This window comes from Ammospiza caudacuta, chromosome 16 (assembly GCF_027887145.1).
Source record: "Ammospiza caudacuta isolate bAmmCau1 chromosome 16, bAmmCau1.pri, whole genome shotgun sequence".
Classification (NCBI taxonomy): Eukaryota; Metazoa; Chordata; class Aves; order Passeriformes; family Passerellidae; genus Ammospiza; species Ammospiza caudacuta.
The window spans coordinates 18,713,874-18,735,681 of record NC_080608.1 but is presented as its reverse complement, the minus strand read 5'-3'; the positions used below and the strand labels follow the sequence as shown (position 1 = coordinate 18,735,681).

Here is a 21,808-nt window from a genome sequence, read left to right as displayed (position 1 = left end):
CCGCAGTGGGGCCCCCTCTCCTGGGGACCTTGGGGTGCCCCAACGGCATCAGAGCCCCGAGTCTTCACCCCCTTCTCCTCTATTTAGAAACTACACTGGAACTTTTTTCTGGAAATAAAGACATTACCTAAATCCTCTCCCCGTGTCCTAGACAGATGGATATTCAGTTATTAGTTGGCTGGGCAGCAGTTTCTTAAATAGAATGATAAACAAGATGTGAACATTTCAGCTACAAGCAAATAGGCAAATCTGAACAAGGTACTGGTGGGCGACCACTGAAGTTATTTTGAAGGAATTTTTTAAACAATAAAATATTGATACCACAAAAATAAAGCAAAAAGCTAACTACTGGCTAAGAAAAAATTAACTTTTGACAGCAACAACATTCCAACCACACAGGCTTTTTCCCGATGTCATACCTTATAACTACCTCTCTTGGGAATTCTCATCATGTATCCCAAAAGGAATAAATACCTCAGAGCGTCCTAAAGCAAAAAGTAGCACACATGAGCTCCTCACACTCCCGGGAGGCCTGCACAGCGTGCACTGAGTCTGCAACAAATTCTGCTCAGTGAGAGTCTGCAAACAAAGGTTCAATTGATGAATTGAACTGATTGTAAAGGGAGGTTTTCTAAGCACAGAAGCACAACAAAGAACAAGCAAAAACAATTCTTAAAAAAAACCTGCAAGTTTTATTTAGCATATATGCGACTGATTTCCACCCTGTGGCTTCTCACTTCGATTCGCGTCTGTAGGTTCAGGAAGATGACAATGCACACTCTGCCCTCCCTGAGCCCCCCACAGCAGCTGAGCGCTGCTCCGTGCGCTCAGATCGTCAGGAACTGGATTGCCCGCATGGACTGGAACTGCTCTGCTGCAGATTCAGGAGAGAGAGGCTGGCTGAGGCGTCGTCCCAATTCCAGTTCTGTGTGACGAGAAGCGGTTTGTTCCCAACGGGTGCAACAATCCCCAGCTCGCTTCCACGGTGAGTACCGATGGCACACAAATGGCAGCCTGAGGAAATCGTGTTCTGGGCTCTAAGTGGTCGGGACAGGGTCTGATTTTTTGTTTTGCATCTGTATGATGATTAGTACGACAGGGCCCTGATCGATGACATGGCAGCACAGAATTAAAAACTCCTCAATAGGATTACATCGACTTCTAGGAAAAGACAAAAGCCTAGGACCCTTCTGAAATCTATTTTTAATGCGAAGCACACGGATTGTCACTATGCTGTGCCTTCCAGCTTTTCAAAGCAGCTTACCTCTGAAGACCAGAAAACATTTATTTCTACAGAAACAATGGGCAACCCCCAGGCTAATCTCAGCACTACTGTTTAATAGGGGATCTGCCAGCGTGCCAGTCCAGCTTCAAGTGTGCTTTATTTCAGTCTAACATCCCCTCAAAATTCTTCTCACATCTCCCAACCCTGACATCTTATTTTTCCCTAAAGCTTCTCATCATTAGCAATTTCCAAGTAACATGGTATTTTTACAACATTCAAAAATGTCATGCTGGACTGTGCTAGAGAGTAATTTGCAAATATAAGCTTAGCAAAGTTTGAATTGACTTGTCCAGAGAAAAAACCTACAAGTGAACACCTACACCTGCCTACAAAGAGCTAACAAGCCCCTGGCAGCTGCCAGCATCAAAGCACAGCGGATGTTTCTAATACAGGGTAAGGATAACAATATCACCTTTTGTTCTCTCCAGCTTGTTTTCCCTGCAGTCATATTTTGCTTCTTATGATTTTTTTAGCCTCTGCATCTTCTTGGACAGCACCGAGCCCGACGACAAGGATACGAGAGTCTTTCCCTGCCGTAGGGAGAGAACCAGGAAAACAGTTAAAATAAGAACAGGGTAGTTTGAAATTCATACTTCCAATGAGAAGCAGCGCCTTACAAACAGAACAAAAGTAAACAAAGCATGGTACCTCCCTGGGGACAGAAGACTTACAAACTCTCCAGGATTTACAATTCTAGCGACCAACCCCTTCAGGACGGCAGCCAAGTGTCCCATGAGGTGGTGCTGCACCAAAGAACGATCTGAGAGGTTCCAAAGAGTGAAATGCACAATATTTTGCAAAGCCGTAAAATCTTGCAAAATAACAAAAATACAATAGATGTAAACTACAGGGTAAGAGTACAAGTGTTCACTTTAAGAGCTGGAACCATCCAGGTGAGCACCTGATAACTGGATCCTCACCAGAGTTTGAACCCTTCAGGACACAGAAGGGTTTTCCCCAGAAATTTCACAGACTGAGTTTTGATACAAGTATACTTGCCAGACCCTCAGAAACATCACCCATTCTCCAGGTGTCTGGAGAGAACTGCAAATGGCTCTCACGTAGTTTGAGCTAGCTCTGTAAGGTCTCAGGGTGAATTTCACCAGATGCAACCAAACTGGGCAACTCCCAGTGGGACAGAAGGAACCCAAAGCTTGGGTTCGCAGAGCTGCAGCAAATACTGAGGAAACAAACATAACAGCGTAAAAAATAATAAACCATCCTTTTTTTTTCTCTTGCTTTTGTTTTTTTCTTATTCAGATCAGCATAGCAATTAAAGAGAAGGTGAAAAACTCACCATTACTGAACATTTCATCATCTGTAGGCTGAGCATCCTTAGCACAGAGGACTCCAAAGTTAAAATTCACCGATCCCTGGGAAATAAAACCAAATATTGTATGATAAACAATCAAACAGCAGACGTAAAAATTTGTTTCCTCTAAGGACTTTCGGGTACGTATGTACCTTTGCATACATCCAACACATTGGAACATACACTTTATACCATCTCCTAATAAGTAAAAATTTACCTTTAAACTTTGATAGTACAGCATAAAATTATGAACTTAAATTGGTGATCTGTTATTATTAAGTTGGTGCCTAAAGTTATTTCTACTGTCAGGTTCAAAAAAACATTAATTTTTTTTACTGGAATGAGCAATTGATTTCAAAGTCATCACAAGCCCACCAAAACACAAAGCAGTATTCACTGGATGGGTCTGTGAGCTAGAAGTAGTTAGGCTTGTACTTCCCTCTTGCTATTCCAGAACCAATAAATCCTGTCAACAAAACCAGGATCTATAGCCCACTGCTGTGAAAGATTCTACGAGGATGATGGTTTGATTTGTGTTTAGAAGTTTTGATTTGAAATGGCCAGTTCAATGGATAAAGACAGTTTAAGTAGTATTACATTGCTATTATTATTATTTCTATTATTATTTTTACTATTACTACTGCTATTGTTATCATCTGCTACTGGAAGAAACAAACCAGTAGTACCTATACTTAATTACTTTTATTTCCAGGAAATAATAAAGAAAAAGAACCAAACCAAAAAAAGTCACTTCCTACCTTTTATATCAAGGGATGAAAAATTTCTCTTGGGCTCTTCTCCAATTTATCAAGACTCATAGCACTGAAAGGCAAACAAAACAGTGCTTTATAGAAGGGCAAGTGCACATTTCAAGGCTGAACCACCAACTGATTGCAGTGACAGCAGTTACAACATGAATCGTTCCCAGAGCCTCTGTTAAATGGAATGTTCTGTGGAACTGCCGTTTCTTTCCCAAAACACTAACTTCCAACACTTCCTAATAATATTTTGTATTTTAAAACAAAAGAAGTTAGTGAGACTCTGTGCGGAGGTCAGGTTTAAATTTATTTCCTTCTACAGCACAGAGCTCTGTTCCATCACCCTTCACTTCGGCTCTACACTGAATCGTGGTGAGCATTTGAGGAGTGCTCAATAATCAATTCTATTTCTCTCTTTTTCTAGCTCTCTCTATTCCTAAATCATTCCAGACAAGTCAAATGAAAAATGAAAAAAACAAGTTCAGCATCAAAGTCACACTTTTTCCCGTTGTCTGGTCAAGAACAGGCTCTAAATCCACTTACTGCTGCCTTCAACGATTCAGACTTGCAAAAGCATTCTTACATATTTTACAGGTTTATCATAAAACCCACAGAACGCAAGCTCTGAATTACAGGAAAAGGTACACAGGCAAATATCTAAAGGGATCACTTATTAGTAAATACATACCTTGGTAGAGGTCGCACTGAGAACCTTTCTGAGGGACTCTAAGGGACGCATGTTTTCTGAGCACCCTATAAACAAGAAAAGCTAGGATATATTACAGGACATCCCCACTTTTTCTACATATTCAAATAGTATTTTTAATAAAAACAATTCAGTTAAAAAAGAAGGAAGAAAACCAAGCTAATTTTACTCAGCTGTATTTACTGCCGATTTAGAGAAAAATCCCGGGCAGCGTCGGCCGTTGCGGCACACGTCGCGCCGGCAGCAGGGCCTGCCGGGAGTTGGAGTCTCGGGCTGGTAGCCACTCATGTGCCGCGATAGCCGTTGCGTCACACGCCGCGCCGGCAGCAGGGCCTGCCGGGAGTTGTAGTCTCGGGCTGACAGCCACGGCTCCGTCCCCCGCCACCGGGAGCTGCAGTCCCTCCCGGGCATCAAACGGGTCCTTCGCCCCAGGGCGGGGAAGGACCTGAGGCAGGACCGCTCCTCCCGAATGCCCTCTCTTTTCCCCTCCAACTCTTTTTCTTTTTTTAACGCTGTTTTTCACCCCTTTCCCTTCCCTTCCCTTCTGCTCTCCTGCTTTCTTTCCTTTCCTTTCCTTTTTTTCCCCTTCCCTTTCCCTTTCCCTTTCTTTTTCTTGTATTTGTAATCTTGGTTTTCCTTCCTAGCTTTAGAATCAAAAAGCAGCAGTAGTAACTTTCAGGCTACCTGGGAGTAAGAAAAACCCCAAAACTATAATGATTGAAAGAAAACTATTTATTCCCTGGGAGCCTGAAATTTTCTACTGCTGCACATGACACAGAGCTTTTTATTCCTTCTTATATACAGTTGATATTTTATACTCGCTTTATACACCGCCCCCTGCCGTCTGCACCGGCGCTCTGCAGGCAGAGTGCTGCGGCGTCGTTCGGTTCTGTTTAAATAAACTCGGCTAAATTAGGCTTGGTTCGGCTTAGGTCTAAAATCGTTTCGGTTCGGCTTTTCGTCTAAATTCGGCTTTTCCGGCTCTTCGGCTGAACTCGGCCCGGTTGGGCTAAAGTCGGTCATATTCGGCTCTTTGTCTAAATGCGGCCAATGTCGGCTACAGTCGGCTATCGGTTACACTCGGCTATCATCGGCTCTTCGTCTCAAGTCGGCTGTGTTCGGCTACACTCGGCTCTTCGTCTCAAGTCGGCTGTGTTCGGCCACACTCGGCTCTTCGGTGAAACTCGGCTATTTTCGGCCACACTCGGCTCTTCGGGGAAACTCGGCTGTGTTCGGCTACACTCGGCTCTTCGTCTCAAGTCGGCTGTTTTCGCCCACACTCGGCTCTTCGGCTCTTCGGAACTATTCGGCCCGGCTCGGCTCCCTCAGGGCGGGAAAGCGGCTGTCAGAGGACCCCGGCACAGCGAGGCGTTTCCCCACATGCCTGTCACAAACCCGCCGAAATACGCCCGCCCGCGGCGCCGCTGAGACCACAGCATGTGTCGGGTACACTTGAAACGTCACAGAAAATACCACCGGGGCCGCGCCGGGGTCGGTATTCCATGCAGGCAGTCCAGTGACACCCACCCCGGTCCTCCACTTCCCCGCCCTTTTCGCCGCCCTGTTGAGAAGGTCAACCAAAAGTCCGCGACATCCGCGACGCGCCACTCCCAAGGTGGCGGCCTCTCGGTGCAGGGCTGCAGTACCGCGCTCTGTCCACAAGGCGGCAGCACTGCCGCCCGCCCCAGCCGGGGGCGCAGCGCGCCTCGGGGCTGCGGGCAGCGAAGACGGCAAAAAAGAACAGGGGCGATCCCCGCCGGAAACTGCTCTGAAATAAATGCCCCAAAACAACCGGGAAGAGGAAAAAAAAAACTTCTGCCTCTAATCTAATAGAACAAAACAAAACAAAACCTCAACAATTTCTTTAAAAAAAAAATTAAATATTTAAAAAAATATTTTTTTCATATTAATATTCACATTTCTATTTACAATGTATATTGATGTACACTGTCCATTTATACATTTGTTTTTATGAATACATTTCTATTCCATATTGCATATATCCCTAAAACTTAAATTTATTTTTATATGTTTATACATATTTTTACATAGTAAGTATATATTTCTGTTAGGATTTTTACTTCTGTAACACTCACAGTACTCAAAATAAAACCCCTGCCTCTACCCCATACATGGCAAATAAAACCCCCTTTCATCTCAACTCTATTTAATTTTTTTAAAAAAACATTTTTCAAATTTATATTTAAAATGTTTACTGATGTATGATCGATTTTGCATTTATATTTAGCGATTTATTTATAAATTTATATTCTATGTTACATGTGTTCCTATTACTTATATTTTTATATACTTTTATTCATATCTTTATATATTTATTATATCTTTCTGTGTTAGGATTTTTACATCTGTAACACTTACATTATTTAAAATAAAACCCCTGCCTCTACCCACATTAAAGCCAAAAAGAACCTCAGTCTTCTCAACTGTATTTAAATATTTTTTAAAATTCTGTTTTTCAGGTTCATATTCACTTTTACATTTAAAATGTATACTAATGTATACTCTTATTTGTATTCTCCATTACATCTCTTCCTATTATTTATATTTACTTACATTTTGTGTTTATATATATATATTTATATCTTGATTTTATATCTCAATATTTAGAAATATATAACAATAATATCTACATTAATATTATTTAAAATAAAAACCCTGCCTCTAACCCAATAATAAAAAAGACCCCAACCCTTTCTTTTAAAAAATATTTAAATATGTTTTATCCTTATGTCTGATTTTTATATTCATATTTGTATTTATAATGTATATTAATGTCTATTGCTTACTTATACATTTATCTTTACCAATGTCAAGTTATAAATAAATTTATATTCTATATTACATCTGATGCGAGTAGTTATTTATATATTTTATACATATTTTTATGCATTGATTAAATATTTCTGCGTCAAGATTTTTACTTCTCTAACACTTATAATATTCAAAATAAAACCCCTGCCTCTACTTAAATAAAAGCCAAAACATTCCCTTTCTTTTAAACTATATTTACGTATTTTTATATTTATATTCCCATATAATGTTATTTATATTCTATACTACAACTCTTCATATTACTTACATATATTTATATATAAATTTATATTCATACTTTAGCAATTTCTCTTTATATATTTATTATATATTTCTATCTTAAGATCCACATTTCTATATTACTTATATTATTTAAAATAAAACTCCTGCCTCTAACCAAATAAAAACCAAGGACACCCCTTTATTTGAACCAGATTTAAAATTTAGGAAGTAAATTTATTTTTCAAAATTTAATGATATTTATATGGATATTTTTATTTATTTTATTCATAGATATTATATATATTAGAGAGAATACCTTCTAATATAATAATAGATATATATTTTCTGTATCATATTTTTTTACTTATATTTATTTAATTTAAATAAATATATACAAATATATGTATACAAAAACAACCTGATAAGAGACTAAGAACTTTTTCAACAGATAACCACAGTACTAATTTCAGACTTAGAAAAACATTTAGGCGTAATCACTACCACAAAATTAACCCAAAGTAGAAAAATTACCAGAAAACCAACAAAACAAGCTAAACTCATTTCTGAGCACCATAGTCCTTCCTCACTCACAATATGCAATTAATTCTCTCCTGCCATTTACATCCCCAGCATCATCCCATACTGAGCATTCCTGGCACCAGAAGTCACTCGGAGCCAATTAACATCCAACTTTCCCTTCCTCAGGACTGTGTGCTTTCTGTGTCTTTATGCACACAAGGAGCAGCTGTCAGACCCAACTCTCAGCAGCCTAACAAGCACTCAGATGTTCTCTCCAGGTTCAGGGGTTGCTCACTGTGAGGCAGCCTTCAATCCAGTGAGGATTGCCTCGCTTCTTCCCTGGCAGTAGCCTTGCACAATTACCTCAGCTGGAAGTCAGACCCCACTCCCTGAATTCTCATCTCTGCCTTTAAGTAATGCGTTGTGTGGAAGACTGTGCAGCGGTTTCTGAAAGAAAGTGATTTCAGGAGAAATGGGAAATTCATGGTGTCCAGTTTCTCAGTTAGTTGGTGTCAGGGGTCATCTAATAACAGCACCATCAACAGTTTCAGCACTACCTCTGTGCAACCAACACTTGTTAGGACATGAAGTGCAGTGCTGTCATGGCTAAAGTGAAGAGAAGTGCTGTCATGGCTAAACGCTTTCAGGGATCAGGGAAATGGGGAGGAAGCAGGAAGGCAGGAGATCAGGAGTTTCACAGTGCCTCTCACCATAGCTCTGTGCCAAGTACTTGACACTGGCAGGGGTCTGTGCACAAATCACAAACAGGGCAGGGCTGCTGGGAACTGCCTTGAGCCGTTTGATTTTCCAGCATCAGCCTCATTCCATGGTTACGGCAATGGGAAGATGCCACCAGCTCACATCCCAGGCAGCAGACCAAGAACTCAATGTCACAACTCACTTTATCAGTTTTTTGCCCAATCACACAAAGCAAAAGCACATTGACAGTAGCTCTATCCAACCACTGTAAGCACAGGTACCTTTGGTTAAACAATGCTTGCTTATTTCAAATACAATACCTGCTTGTGAGCCTTAAACACAATGCACAGAGCTCCAGTATTAAGCCTAGAACTTCCTAATATCTTGCTAGATAAACTTTCTGTAGCTTAGGGAGTCATTCTAGGCAAGTGTTAATACACAGACCATTGTTCCATTTGTTCTTGCTTTTCCACAGTTTAAATAGTTTTTTTGCTGACCAATCTCATGGCTGCTGCTCAGCTCTGATCACAGTTCTGCTGTCTCTGAGGCCTGCCTTTTGCAGCTTTCCCAAACCCCTCTGATTTTACACATTCCCACAGTACTCAGTGCTGGATGAACCCTAGTGCAGAAACAGAGGAAGCAGGATTTAGTGAGTCTACTCACCCAAAGTACTGGGAAAGAAACTCCCTATCAGATGAGTTCTGCAGATCACAGACAGGAGGAAATGTAGTTACAATGGGTTACGCCTGAGAACTGTGCTCACATGCAGTTTCCCAGGGGGTTTTTGGCCCTGCTAGCAAACGTCACCCTTGGAAGCACATGAGCAGAAACAGATGGGTCCCCCAGTGAGCGCCTTGCTAAGATAACCCTCACAAAAAAACCATTCCATCCCCTGTGGTAAATTTTAACTGCTGAACTGCCAGCTGATGGCATTGCTGCCCCAGGGCTCTGTGTTTGTAACTCTGCACACGTTGGGAGCGACAGCAGCTGAGCTGACACCTTTCTATGGGGAAGAGCCTTCAGTTTGCACGTCCTTTTCAACCATTTCAAGCAAAGACACCGGCCCAGGGTTACAAGGAATAACAGCTGTGGAACTTCTCCTTGAAAATGCTACAGCTGAAATAAAGCTGCCAAGGTGTGCTGATATGGGCCATTCTTGTTTCTCACACAGAACCTGTCACAAAACTAAATGCTGCAACAGGAGCAGACAGCATGCCAAGCAGGCACTGCTGATCTGAAATGCATCCAAAATAACTAAACCTCCTGAGCCTGGAAATCCTGGCTTGAAATTCCATTACAATAAACTTTCCAGCACTGGCACTCTGGGATTTGGAAAGTAGAGTCTGTTCTCTTGGTCTTGTTAATTCCTTGATTTATCCTCACTTTTGTGTTCAGCCCCAAATAAGCCAGATTCTACTCAATTACAGTCTGAACTGGACAATATTTCCCTACTCAGCTGAGTGGTGTTCCATCACAGTGAAATAAATAAAAAGGCTACAAAGATGCAGCACAGGTCTTTTCTTTCCTTAGCTTGCTATGCCTACTTTTTTATTACTACTCCATTTTCCTAGAAACCTACTTAGACTGGGAGAATACTACCAGTTACCTGCCTATCTGTGAAAGTTATCACAAAAACCAGAAGAAATAATCCAGATTAGGACCAAAACCAGCCCCCCCAAAAATTGCCACATCTGCAGAAAAGAATTCCACCAATAAGCCTGTTCTGGTGCAGATATAGCAGGCAGAATTTTTTCCCAAGCAAAATACCGCTGGACCTTGACTAATCCTTCACATTGAAATGAAGTTGTACTTTTGTACCTGGGAAAATCACTGCCAGTCTCAGTCACAGGTGCATTGACAGAATCCTAAAAGATGCTGAGAACCAGTCCTAAATTCATTTATGACTTCAGTTCTGTTATCAGAAGGATAGCATCAGTTTTCTTTGTCCCTATCTAGTTTTCTTCCTCGATTTTCAATTTCCCAGAAGGGAAGCCCCAGACTCCCGCATTTGTCCTTTCCTTACTGGAAGCCTCCTCAGGGAAGATGAGGTATTATCAGATGTCATTTCTTCCCTTGTCCTGGGGACCCTCAAACACCACCACAGTCTGATTACTTGTTTAGAGACAAAACCATTTGAATTAGTGCTAGGAACCTTGTCCCACCTCTATTGGACCTCTATTTCTGCTTCTCTTGTATTTTTATTTCACCAGACTGCAACTTGTTCAGATTTGTTTGTCAGCAAACCTGGCATGTCAAAAAATTGTTCAACTGAGAAGCTCCATCTCAAAGTGCTTAGGCTATCAGATAACCCAGGCAATGTTTTAACTCACACCCTGATAGTTAAAACTATTAAACTTGCATCCCACCTAGCATGTTGACACAGCATTACCAGGAAACAAAGTTTATTTTGTCTATACATGCAAAAATCATGAGGTGAAAGACGTGGCAGAGCATTTTGACTGATACAGCAAAGTTCTTACAACATAAAGTAGTGTGTGTGGTTTTCCTGGTTGGGGTTTTTTTTTTTTGTTTTTGTTGTTGCTGTATCTTTATTTTTTTTAATAATACACAAAGTTCAGTCATTTGAGAAAATCATCAAAGAGTAATTGCCACACCAGCGCTATTTAGCATGTTCCTTTCTCCTTTTTTCCCTGACTGAAACCCACATCAAGTAATTACATGCAATTAAACATATTCTTTCCAATGCTTTTGCCTTGTTTTCTTTTTTCATTTCACTACAATTACTGTGAATTCTCTTTTACTCATCAACTTGCACTTTTCAAGCAAATTTTCATGCATTTTATGCATCAAAAGGGCCAATACCTCAAAGAGGAGGATCTTTGTAGCCTGCCCTGATGGAGGGCCATTTCATCCAAATCTCATCATTTTCATCCAAATCTGTTCTGCGCCTCATCAAGGCTCTGATAATGGGCTCTACACAGCAGAAATAGTCAAATTGCAGTTTGAACCAGAGAAATGTTTTTTATTTGCTGCAAAGTAGCAATTACACGAATCTTCAGCTACACAAGGGAACCTCTCAAACAATAGTGCTGTAAATCAAGCAGTTTGTTCACTTGAGATAGGAACCTAATAAGAGAAAAATAGTCTCCAAAAGAATTCATCCCATCATTGAATTTTTAGGCTGTTTGAGATACAGACTGTGTCTGGATGCCTAAGGGGGTCTTAAGAGCTACACAGGCAGTGGTATGGTGCAAATAACAAACACATGTGAGTCAGCACTGACAGACAGAAAGGGTAGGATCCCTGTCCTTTATCAAATCACTATGGACAGGATCTTCCTTGTCTCAAATACTTTAGGAACACAAACACTCTTCAGCCTCCATTAAATAACATGGTATTGACTCCTCTCTATGCCAAGGATTGAAGAAACATGCTACAGCCTCACCTAGAGGAGTTATAACAACTCCCAGTCCTATGCACAGGTGACCTGTCCAATTACTAACTAAAACAGATTAATAACAGAAATATAGTCAGAGACCAACAGAACTAATAAACCTTCTTCTATAGAACATCATACTTGTTTCTCATCCTCTCCATGAACCAGTCGCCACCAAAAACATATTGGGAAACCAGAGAGCCTGAAGGAAACCATTCCTCCATGCACTCCATGTTCTTAGCACTCAAAGCTCCAGGGAATTTTCCTTGAGCAGGTAAGGATATGGTGACAATGCACTTTGAGACTATTACTGCATGATGCTCCCAGGCAATCCATTCAAACAGACTGATTCACCTCAGCCCAGCTGAGCACACCACAGGAGCAGAATAACTCTGCTAGAGCTGGTTTCTGTATGGAACAGGCTGATGAGCTCCAGCCACTGTGCTGTGCCCAGTGATTCCAGCTCACCTCTCTGAATTTCTGCTGAAATGGGAGGGCAGGTTGCCAACACAGGCTGGGATTAGACAGAAGGCAGCACTGGAATCAGCTGGGGGCTCAGGACTCAGGAGCTCCCCACCTGAGAGCTCACATGTGTTTTGTTCTGCTGAAAATCCAATTTTGTCACTGGTCTGGAAAGAGGAGTGTTCTTGAATCATTTTCATCTGAGAAGCAGTTGAAAATATGTATATAAATATATAGTATTCATAGAAATATATCTTATATAGAATATATACTTTATAGATAATATTATATCTATTGTTATATATAATTATATATTTTATATATTATATATTATTAATATATATTATATCTAATTCTATATATCTAGAGCTATATCTAGAGCTATATCTAGAGCTATGTGTTAAACCATCCATTTTTGCCTGAACATCAGTTTCCTGTCTGAAGTTAAAATTATGAACAGTGAACATGTTATGGACAGTGGAAGCTGAAAGCCAAACTAATTTACAGATGGATCCTGAAAACTCAGCAGAGTTAGACTACTGAAGTCAAAAGGCTCCAATATTTTATTTTCTATTTTAACCTAAAAAGGATAGTCTGGTGACATTTCAGGTTCAAATTGAGGTTGGGACAACAATTACAATTGAAGAAGTAAAATGCCACAAGTTCTGTACATGACTGGAATCAGCTTAGTCCACACAGCTATGAAGGGGGTGATACCAGCAGTAATCAATTCCTAATGTTATTTCCTGTGAGTACAATGAATTGTATAAACATAAATGCTCAAGAGTTAAGTTTATGTTTGGATTCTTCAAAACACAAACTTTTAGGGATTATAAAAACGCCTGGCTTTTCCTTCTTCCTCAGAGAATTCTCACCTGGTATTTTGCTTTGACAATTTATGCTTCTATTCTGAATCTGAAAATAATCATCAGTAACTCAAACGGGCATAGGAAAATACATTATTTTTTGCCAGTCAACCCATGATACCACTGCACAGTTTTGTGAGGGAAAGTTTCATTTGCCTTCCAGCCATCAGGCACTGGCAAGCATTCAAGCAAGCACATCCATTCAGATGAAGGACCGGCATGTTGCATGACTGAGCAGCCAAATTCAATTCGTACTTGGAGTGAAACTAATTAATATTTGTAAATAGAATATATACTTTATATATAGTATTATATAGATTATATAGAATTATATATTGTATGTATTATATATTATGAATATATATTATACATAATTCTATATAACATAGAGCCATACCTAGAACCGTATCCGGAAGCATACTTAATACATATCTAGTACATATACAGAACATAACATTCTGGAACGTACCTAGAACTGTATCTAGAACGGAACCCAGAACACACCTAGAACACAATCTACAAAGTTTCGTAGAGTCTAGAACATGTCTAGAACGCACCTAGAACGCAAATCTAGAGCCTAATACAAAGCAATCTAGAACGCAATTTAGAGTCTAGAACGTGCCTAGAACACAATCTAGTGCCACCTTGAACGGAATCTAGAACATAGCTATAACGCGCTCCATAACGCGCTCCAGAACACACCTAGAACGCAATCTAGAACATACATAGAACGCGCTCTAGAACACACCTAGAACGCAATCTAGAACATATCTAGAACGCGCCTGGAACACAATCTAGAACGTACCTAGAATGCGCTCTAGGACAAACTTAGAGCGTAACCCAGAACATGCCTATAACGCAGTCTAGAACGCAGTCTAGAACGCACCTATAACGTAATCTAGACCACACCCAGACCATATTCAGTGTACGGAACTACATCTAGAACATACCTAGAACGCACCTAGAACTAGACCTAGAACTGTATCTAGAACCTACCTAGGGCCTTTTACGACAGTCGCGCTTTACGGCACCTTTTACGACAGTCGCGCTTTACGGCACCTTTTACGACAGTCGCGCTTTACGGCACCTTTTACGACAGTCGCGCTTTACGGCCGGTTTTACGACAGTCGCACTTTACGGCACCTTTTACGACAGTCGCGCTTTACGGCCGGTTTTACGACAGTCGCGCTTTACGGCACCTTTTACGACAGTCGCGCTTTACGGCCGGTTTTACGACAGTCGCGCTTTACGGCCGGTTTTACGACAGTCGCGCTTTACGGCACCTTTTACGACAGTCGCGCTTTACGGCACCTTTTACGACAGTCGCGCTTTACGGCCGGTTTTAGGACAGTCGCGCTTTACGGCACCTTTTACGACAGTCGCGCTTTACGGCACCTTTTACGACAGTCGCGCTTTACGGCCGGTTTTACGACAGTCGCGCTTTACGGCACCTTTTACGACAGTCGTGCTTTACGGCACCTTTTACGACAGTCGCGCTTTACGGCCGGTTTTACGACAGTCGCGCTTTACGGCACCTTTTACGACAGTCGCGCTTTACGGCCGGTTTTACGACAGTCGCGCTTTACGGCCGGTTTTACGACAGTCGCGCTTTACGGCACCTTTTACGACAGTCGCGCTTTACGGCACCTTTTACGACAGTCGCGCTTTACGGCCGGTTTTAGGACAGTCGCGCTTTACGGCACCTTTTACGACAGTCGCGCTTTACGGCACCTTTTACGACAGTCGCGCTTTACGGCCGGTTTTACGACAGTCGCGCTTTACGGCACCTTTTACGACAGTCGCGCTTTACGGCACCTTTTACGACAGTCGCGCTTTACGGCCGGTTTTACGACAGTCGCGCTTTACGGCACCTTTTACGACAGTCGCGCTTTACGGCACCTTTTACGACAGTCGCGCTTTACGGCACCTTTTACGACAGTCGCGCTTTACGGCCGGTTTTACGACAGTCGCGCTTTACGGCACCTTTTACGACAGTCGCGCTTTACGGCACCTTTTACGACAGTCGCGCTTTACGGCACCTTTTACGACAGTCGCGCTTTACGGCACCTTTTACGACAGTCGCGCTTTACGGCCGGTTTTACGACAGTCGCGCTTTACGGCACCTTTTACGACAGTCGCGCTTTACGGCACCTTTTACGACAGTCGCGCTTTACGGCACCTTTTACGACAGTCGCGCTTTACGGCCGGTTTTACGACAGTCGCGCTTTACGGCACCTTTTACGACAGTCGCGCTTTACGGCACCTTTTACGACAGTCGCGCTTTACGGCACCTTTTACGACAGTCGCGCTTTACGGCACCTTTTACGACAGTCGCGCTTTACGGCCGGTTTTACGACAGTCGCGCTTTACGGCCGGTTTTACGACAGTCGCGCTTTACGGCACCTTTTACGACAGTCGCGCTTTACGGCCGGTTTTACGACAGTCGCGCTTTACGGCCGGTTTTACGACAGTCGCGCTTTACGGCCGGTTTTACGACAGTCGCGCTTTACGGCACCTTTTACGACAGTCGCGCTTTACGGCACCTTTTACGACAGTCGCGCTTTACGGCACCTTTTACGACAGTCGCGCTTTACGGCCGGTTTTACGACAGTCGCGCTTTACGGCACCTTTTACGACAGTCGCGCTTTACGGCACCTTTTACGACAGTCGCGCTTTACGGCACCTTTTACGACAGTCGCGCTTTACGGCACCTTTTACGACAGTCGCGCTTTACGGCACCTTTTACGACAGTCGCGCTTTACGGCACCTTTTACGACAGTCGCGCTTTACGGCACCTTTTACGACAGTCGCGCTTTACGGCACCTTTTACGACAGTCGCGCTTTACGGCCGGTTTTACGACAGTCGCGCTTTACGGCACCTTTTACGACAGTCGCGCTTTACGGCACCTTTTACGACAGTCGCGCTTTACGGCACCTTTACGACAGTCGCGCTTTACGGCCGGTTTTACGACAGTCGCGCTTTACGGCCGGTTTTACGACAGTCGCGCTTTACGGCACCTTTTACGACAGTCGCGCTTTACGGCACCTTTTACGACAGTCGCGCTTTACGGCCGGTTTTACGACAGTCGCGCTTTACGGCACCTTTTACGACAGTCGCGCTTTACGGCACCTTTTACGACAGTCGCGCTTTACGGCCGGTTTTACGACAGTCGCGCTTTACGGCACCTTTTACGACAGTCGCGCTTTACGGCCGGTTTTACGACAGTCGCGCTTTACGGCACCTTTTACGACAGTCGCGCTTTACGGCACCTTTTACGACAGTCGCGCTTTACGGCCGGTTTTACGACAGTCGCGCTTTACGGCCGGTTTTACGACAGTCGCGCTTTACGGCACCTTTTACGACAGTCGCGCTTTACGGCCGGTTTTACGACAGTCGCGCTTTACGGCCGGTTTTACGACAGTCGCGCTTTACGGCACCTTTTACGACAGTCGCGCTTTACGGCACCTTTTACGACAGTCGCGCTTTACGGCACCTTTTACGACAGTCGCGCTTTACGGCACCTTTTACGACAGTCGCGCTTTACGGCCGGTTTTACGACAGTCGCGCTTTACGGCACCTTTTACGACAGTCGCGCTTTACGGCACCTTTTACGACAGTCGCGCTTTACGGCCGGTTTTACGACAGTCGCGCTTTACGGCACCTTTTACGACAGTCGCGCTTTACTGCACCTTTTACGACAGTCGCGCTTTACGGCACCTTTACGACAGTCGCGCTTTACGGCCGGTTTTACGACAGTCGCGCTTTACGGCCGGTTTTACGACAGTCGCGCTTTACGGCACCTTTTACGACAGTCGCGCTTTACGGCACCTTTTACGACAGTCGCGCTTTACGGCCGGTTTTACGACAGTCGCGCTTTACGGCACCTTTTACGACAGTCGCGCTTTACGGCACCTTTTACGACAGTCGCGCTTTACGGCCGGTTTTACGACAGTCGCGCTTTACGGCACCTTTTACGACAGTCGCGCTTTACGGCCGGTTTTACGACAGTCGCGCTTTACGGCACCTTTTACGACAGTCGCGCTTTACGGCACCTTTTACGACAGTCGCGCTTTACGGCCGGTTTTACGACAGTCGCGCTTTACGGCACCTTTTACGACAGTCGCGCTTTACGGCACCTTTTACGACAGTCGCGCTTTACGGCCGGTTTTACGACAGTCGCGCTTTACGGCACCTTTTACGACAGTCGCGCTTTACGGCACCTTTTACGACAGTCGCGCTTTACGGCCGGTTTTACGACAGTCGCGCTTTACGGCACCTTTTACGACAGTCGCGCTTTACGGCACCTTTTACGACAGTCGCGCTTTACGGCCGGTTTTACGACAGTCGCGCTTTACGGCACCTTTTACGACAGTCGCGCTTTACGGCCGGTTTTACGACAGTCGCGCTTTACGGCACCTTTTACGACAGTCGCGCTTTACGGCCGGTTTTACGACAGTCGCGCTTTACGGCCGGTTTTACGACAGTCGCGCTTTACGGCACCTTTTACGACAGTCGCGCTTTACGGCACCTTTTACGACAGTCGCGCTTTACGGCCGGTTTTACGACAGTCGCGCTTTACGGCCGGTTTTATGACAGTCGCGCTTTGCGGCCGGTTTTACGTCAGTTTTTTCTTGCCCATCTTGGCGTTTTTTCTTGCCAGTCTTGGGGTGTTTGTTCCAGATTTCTTCTTGCCCATCATGGAGGTTTTTTTTGTGTTTTTTTCTGGGTTTTTTCTTGCCCATCTTGCGGATTTTTTCTGAGGTTTCTTCTGGAGTATTCTTGCCTATCCTTGGGGTTTTTTCCGTTTTTTTTTTTTTTTTTTTTCCTTGGTTTTTTAAGGGTTTTTTCTGGTCCATCTTGGTTTTTTTTCCTGGGAGTTTTCTCACCCATCTTGGGGTTTTTTCCTTGGTTTTCTGTGGGTGTTTTCTGGGTTTTTTCTTGCCCTTCTTGGGGGTTTTTCTGTGATTTTTCTGGGTTTTTTGCGGATCTTCTCCTTGCCCATCTTGTGGTTTTTTTTGGGGGGGTTTTTTTCCTTGCCCATCTTGGGATTTTTTTCCCTTTTTTTTCCGTTTTTTTTTCTGGTTTTTCCTGGTTTTTTTCTGGTCCATGTAGCATTGTTTTTCTGGGATTCTTCTTGCCCATCCTGGGGTTTTTTTCTTGGTTTTCTGTGGGTGTTTTCTGCATTTTTTTCTTGCCCATCTTGGGAGTTTTTTTCTCGGTATTCTCACCCATATTGGGTTTTTTTTCTTGGTTTTTTGGTTCTTTTCTAGCCTATCTTGTGGTATTTTTCTGGGTTTTCACTTGGCCGGGACCAAAAAAAAATAACAGCCAGGGTGGAAGGCAGCTGGGGATTTTTTATTCTAAATTTAACAAGGAGTTGCAAAACCTGGAAAGCAAAAGTCACACACACAAGGTTAAATCCAGTCAGCATGCGCTCACACACACAGAGACGAGCAGACAGACACAGCCACGTGCTCTCACACATACTCCTTCCACTTACATGCTCACTGTGGCCCTTACCTGAGATGCTGAAGAAGGTGCTTTGACACATCTTCTGGCTGCCGCTCCTTGAGGTAAATGGCAGATCCTGGGGAAAACAGCAGCCACGAGGACCTGTGAGACAACAGGAAGGGTCAACAGGTGGCTGACAGCTAGGACTTGTCCCCACTCTGGACTGATAAATTTTCTACCCAAAATCCCACGAAAGACAGATGAACAGTAAAGTTGTTATAACTGTTCTACCTAACTGTGACTACGTGCCAGGACAGGGCAGCTGCGATCATAAGTGGTACAGTGTAAGTACACACAATATAAGCTGATGCATACAGTGCAAGTCCACATAGAGTGTAAGTACACACAATATAAGGCGACATGCTTACATACATGCCAATTTTTAAATCTGTCCCAGGGATTCCCAACCTGCTACTCTCCCATCTCCAGGCCGTGGCCCCCGACTTATCTTTTGGATGATAGGTGATGGGAATCCATGTTGCACCTGCAATGAGTCTGCCTCGGAGGGCCCCATGATCACCTGTTAGCCTCTGGTCAGCTACAATAAAGAAAACCAAAACCAAAGTGTGAGTTCAGAGTTATGTGGGCCTAATCCCAGCAAGGCAGCTACTTGCCCTCTCCTGAGTGTGCCTGGCTCCTTCAGGCTCCAGCTTCATCCTGATTCCAAGGCTGTGGCCTTCATTAGGGGTGGCACCTGGGTTAGAGAAAGGCAAAGTTAAATGGCATTCCTGTGAGTGCAGTGGATCACCTTGTGTGCTTTAAGACATGTGAAAACCTCTGCTAGGCTTCTGAGAAGTCTCTTGGCGGGGGAGGGAGGGGGGGGGGGGGGAATGTGTCCTCAAATCAACAGCCTTTCTCACCCTGCTGCCTTCAAATCTCCCCCCACCCACAATAACTCCTACCTGGATACCTGCTCACCCTCCCTCTCCTAGTCACAACCCTTAACTCGCCTGAAGCCTCAATCTCAAACATCATCTTTGACACTAGGCAGATCCCTCTTGTGACAACATGATGAATCTGCTGAACAAAGTGTTATACTTGACAGAACTGGGAGCCTCTGGAAGATCTACTCCTCCTAAAAAATAATAAAAAACAAAACAAGAACAACACCAGAACTTGCAAATGCACTTTACCACCCCTAAACACAAAACCCGAAATTGTTAACTTAAATACTCCCTGTATTCCATGCTTTCTTCAGTCTCTTCCAAGCCTCTATTGCTTTAGATGCCCAGAAACACCTGCTGAAAACAAGCTGAGATAAGCTGAAAGAGCCTCCTCAATGAAATGAGAGGAGAGTTCTTACCCCAGCACATCCCAGAGAGGGAATGAAGCTCCTCAGCCAAGGCTGGGGTTAATATACCCCTGATTGTGCTCGCCTCTCGTTCCCATGGCACCCAGGAAAAGGGAGGGGGCGAATCCCACCAAGCCCTCAGAGCAGCTGCAGCTGTTTGGCTTCTCTGGCTCAGATTCAAGGGCAGTAAAGGGCTTGTTATAGAAGAAAACTCTACAGAAAAATAACAGCGCTTTCTTTTTTGCAACAACTACTTGGAGCAGAAGAACAGAAAACTGGTAAAACATAAAACTTTGTGTTAAGGTTACACATCTAGCTAAATTGGGTAATTTGCTGTTAACTTATGTAATTATTCCTTGGTGATTACTAAGTAGTACATCAGTAGTACATGCTGCCTAGCCTGCTCGGGTGCTGCCCCTTGGCAAGAGGGGTCTTCCCTTGGCATTTTCTCAAAGTGATGCTCTACGCCCAGGTTGGCCTAGCAGCTCCCTAGTCCCTGCTGGATGCTTCAACCATAGCTCCCAGAGGGATGCTTGGGATACCCCCGTTAGCCCCTGTGGACTAGCAGCTCCCTGTGCAGGTGTGCCTGGGTAACCCTCTGAAAGCAGCTGGTCGCGTGGGGGGCTGCTAGACCTTGGAGCGGGGGAGGAGGTGAAAAAAGGTCATGTGGGGTGTTCCCTTCCCTACACAGCTCTTCGTCTGCCCCTTAAACTATGGGGTGCCAGACTTGCCTTTCCTTCTACCCCAAAACTCATTAAAATTCTAAAAAATCTACCCCAAAAAATACCTTAAAATTCCCTCAAAAGCCCTAAAGATACCCTAACTCATAAAAAGTCCTAAAATTACCCTCAATAGTCCTAAAAAAAAATCCCTAAAAATCCTTCATCTCCTGTCAAATGAGACATGAGGTTAGGAATTAACTTGGGTTAGAAATCAACTTCAGATTTAAGTGGAATATGCTGTTTTGAATTGTTTAAGTTGTTTAGTCTGTTAAATTTGCTGTGTTCAAAAAAGCCTGTAGCTCTCAAAATTGTCTCAAACAAGGTGAAAGGAATGTGAGCTTCCAAGCTAGAGGAAGGTAAGAGGGGCCCCTTGGACCTTGAAATAAGAAGCAAGCCAAAACTGAGGCTGCAGGACACAACTGACAAACAGCGAGCTCTCTGCTCAAGGACTGACATTAACTAATTGTAATGCGATGAATATGCATGAACCTATTGCAAAACTTAATGCATATGCAATAGGCTGGGGGAAAAAGGGGAGTTTGGACTCTCTGATTGCGCGCATGTTCTTTAAGGAGTTATCCTGCATGCATCCGACGCTGAATAAAGATACATACCCACTTCACGACTTTTACTAGTTGTGGAGTTTTTTCCGCAAATCATGCAGACCCTGTGGGAAACCTGAGTTATGTCACCGGGGCGGGGGGAGCGCAGGGGCTGTGGGGATGATGGAGCGGGAGCTGCGGGCGGCACCCGCGGGGCGGGGGGCCCCGGGACCGGTGCGGCACCCTGCAGACTCTTCCCTTGAGGGTCCAATGTTTATTTTGAACATTTACCCTGCAGCTGGATAGCTCAGGTAACAACCCCTCCGTTGCCTTGTACTGCCTTATCTGGCCTACCTCTCCATTTCCTTCCATTATCTTGGCTTCCACTGCCTCCCCTTGCCTTGCCTGGACCCCTTGTCTGCCCCTCCCTTTCCTCGTGTTGCCTTTACCAACCCTCCCTTCTGTCGTCTTGCCTTCTCCTCTGTTGTTTTGCCTTGTTTAACCCTCCCTTGCATAGCGTTTCGTACCCTTCCTTTTTTTGCCTTACCTAACCCACGCTTGCCTTGCCTTGTATTGGTGCCCTCTTGAATTGCCTCTTCCTCCTTTGCCTTTCCTCACCGACCAACCTTTCCGTTCCCTTGCCTTGCCTACCCCTCCTTTGCCGTTGCCCCCATTTCGACACA

At 44.0% G+C, this 21,808-nt stretch overlaps 1 long non-coding RNA gene across 2 annotated transcripts; it reads right to left on the bottom strand.

Moving 5' to 3' along the window:
- Nucleotides 1-687: 687 nt before the first annotated feature.
- LOC131564840 (uncharacterized) lies at nucleotides 688-4,248 on the bottom strand. 2 transcript variants are annotated; one of them, XR_009275413.1, is made up of 5 exons: nucleotides 4,044-4,248; nucleotides 3,356-3,419; nucleotides 2,583-2,658; nucleotides 1,698-2,465; nucleotides 688-1,103 (listed from the first exon to the last, which is right to left on the bottom strand). It is a non-coding gene; the product is annotated as an uncharacterized LOC131564840 (long non-coding RNA). The 2 variants fall into 2 exon arrangements; XR_009275414.1 differs by having other exon boundaries at nucleotides 1,698-1,815.
- Nucleotides 4,249-21,808: the final 17,560 nt, after the last annotated feature.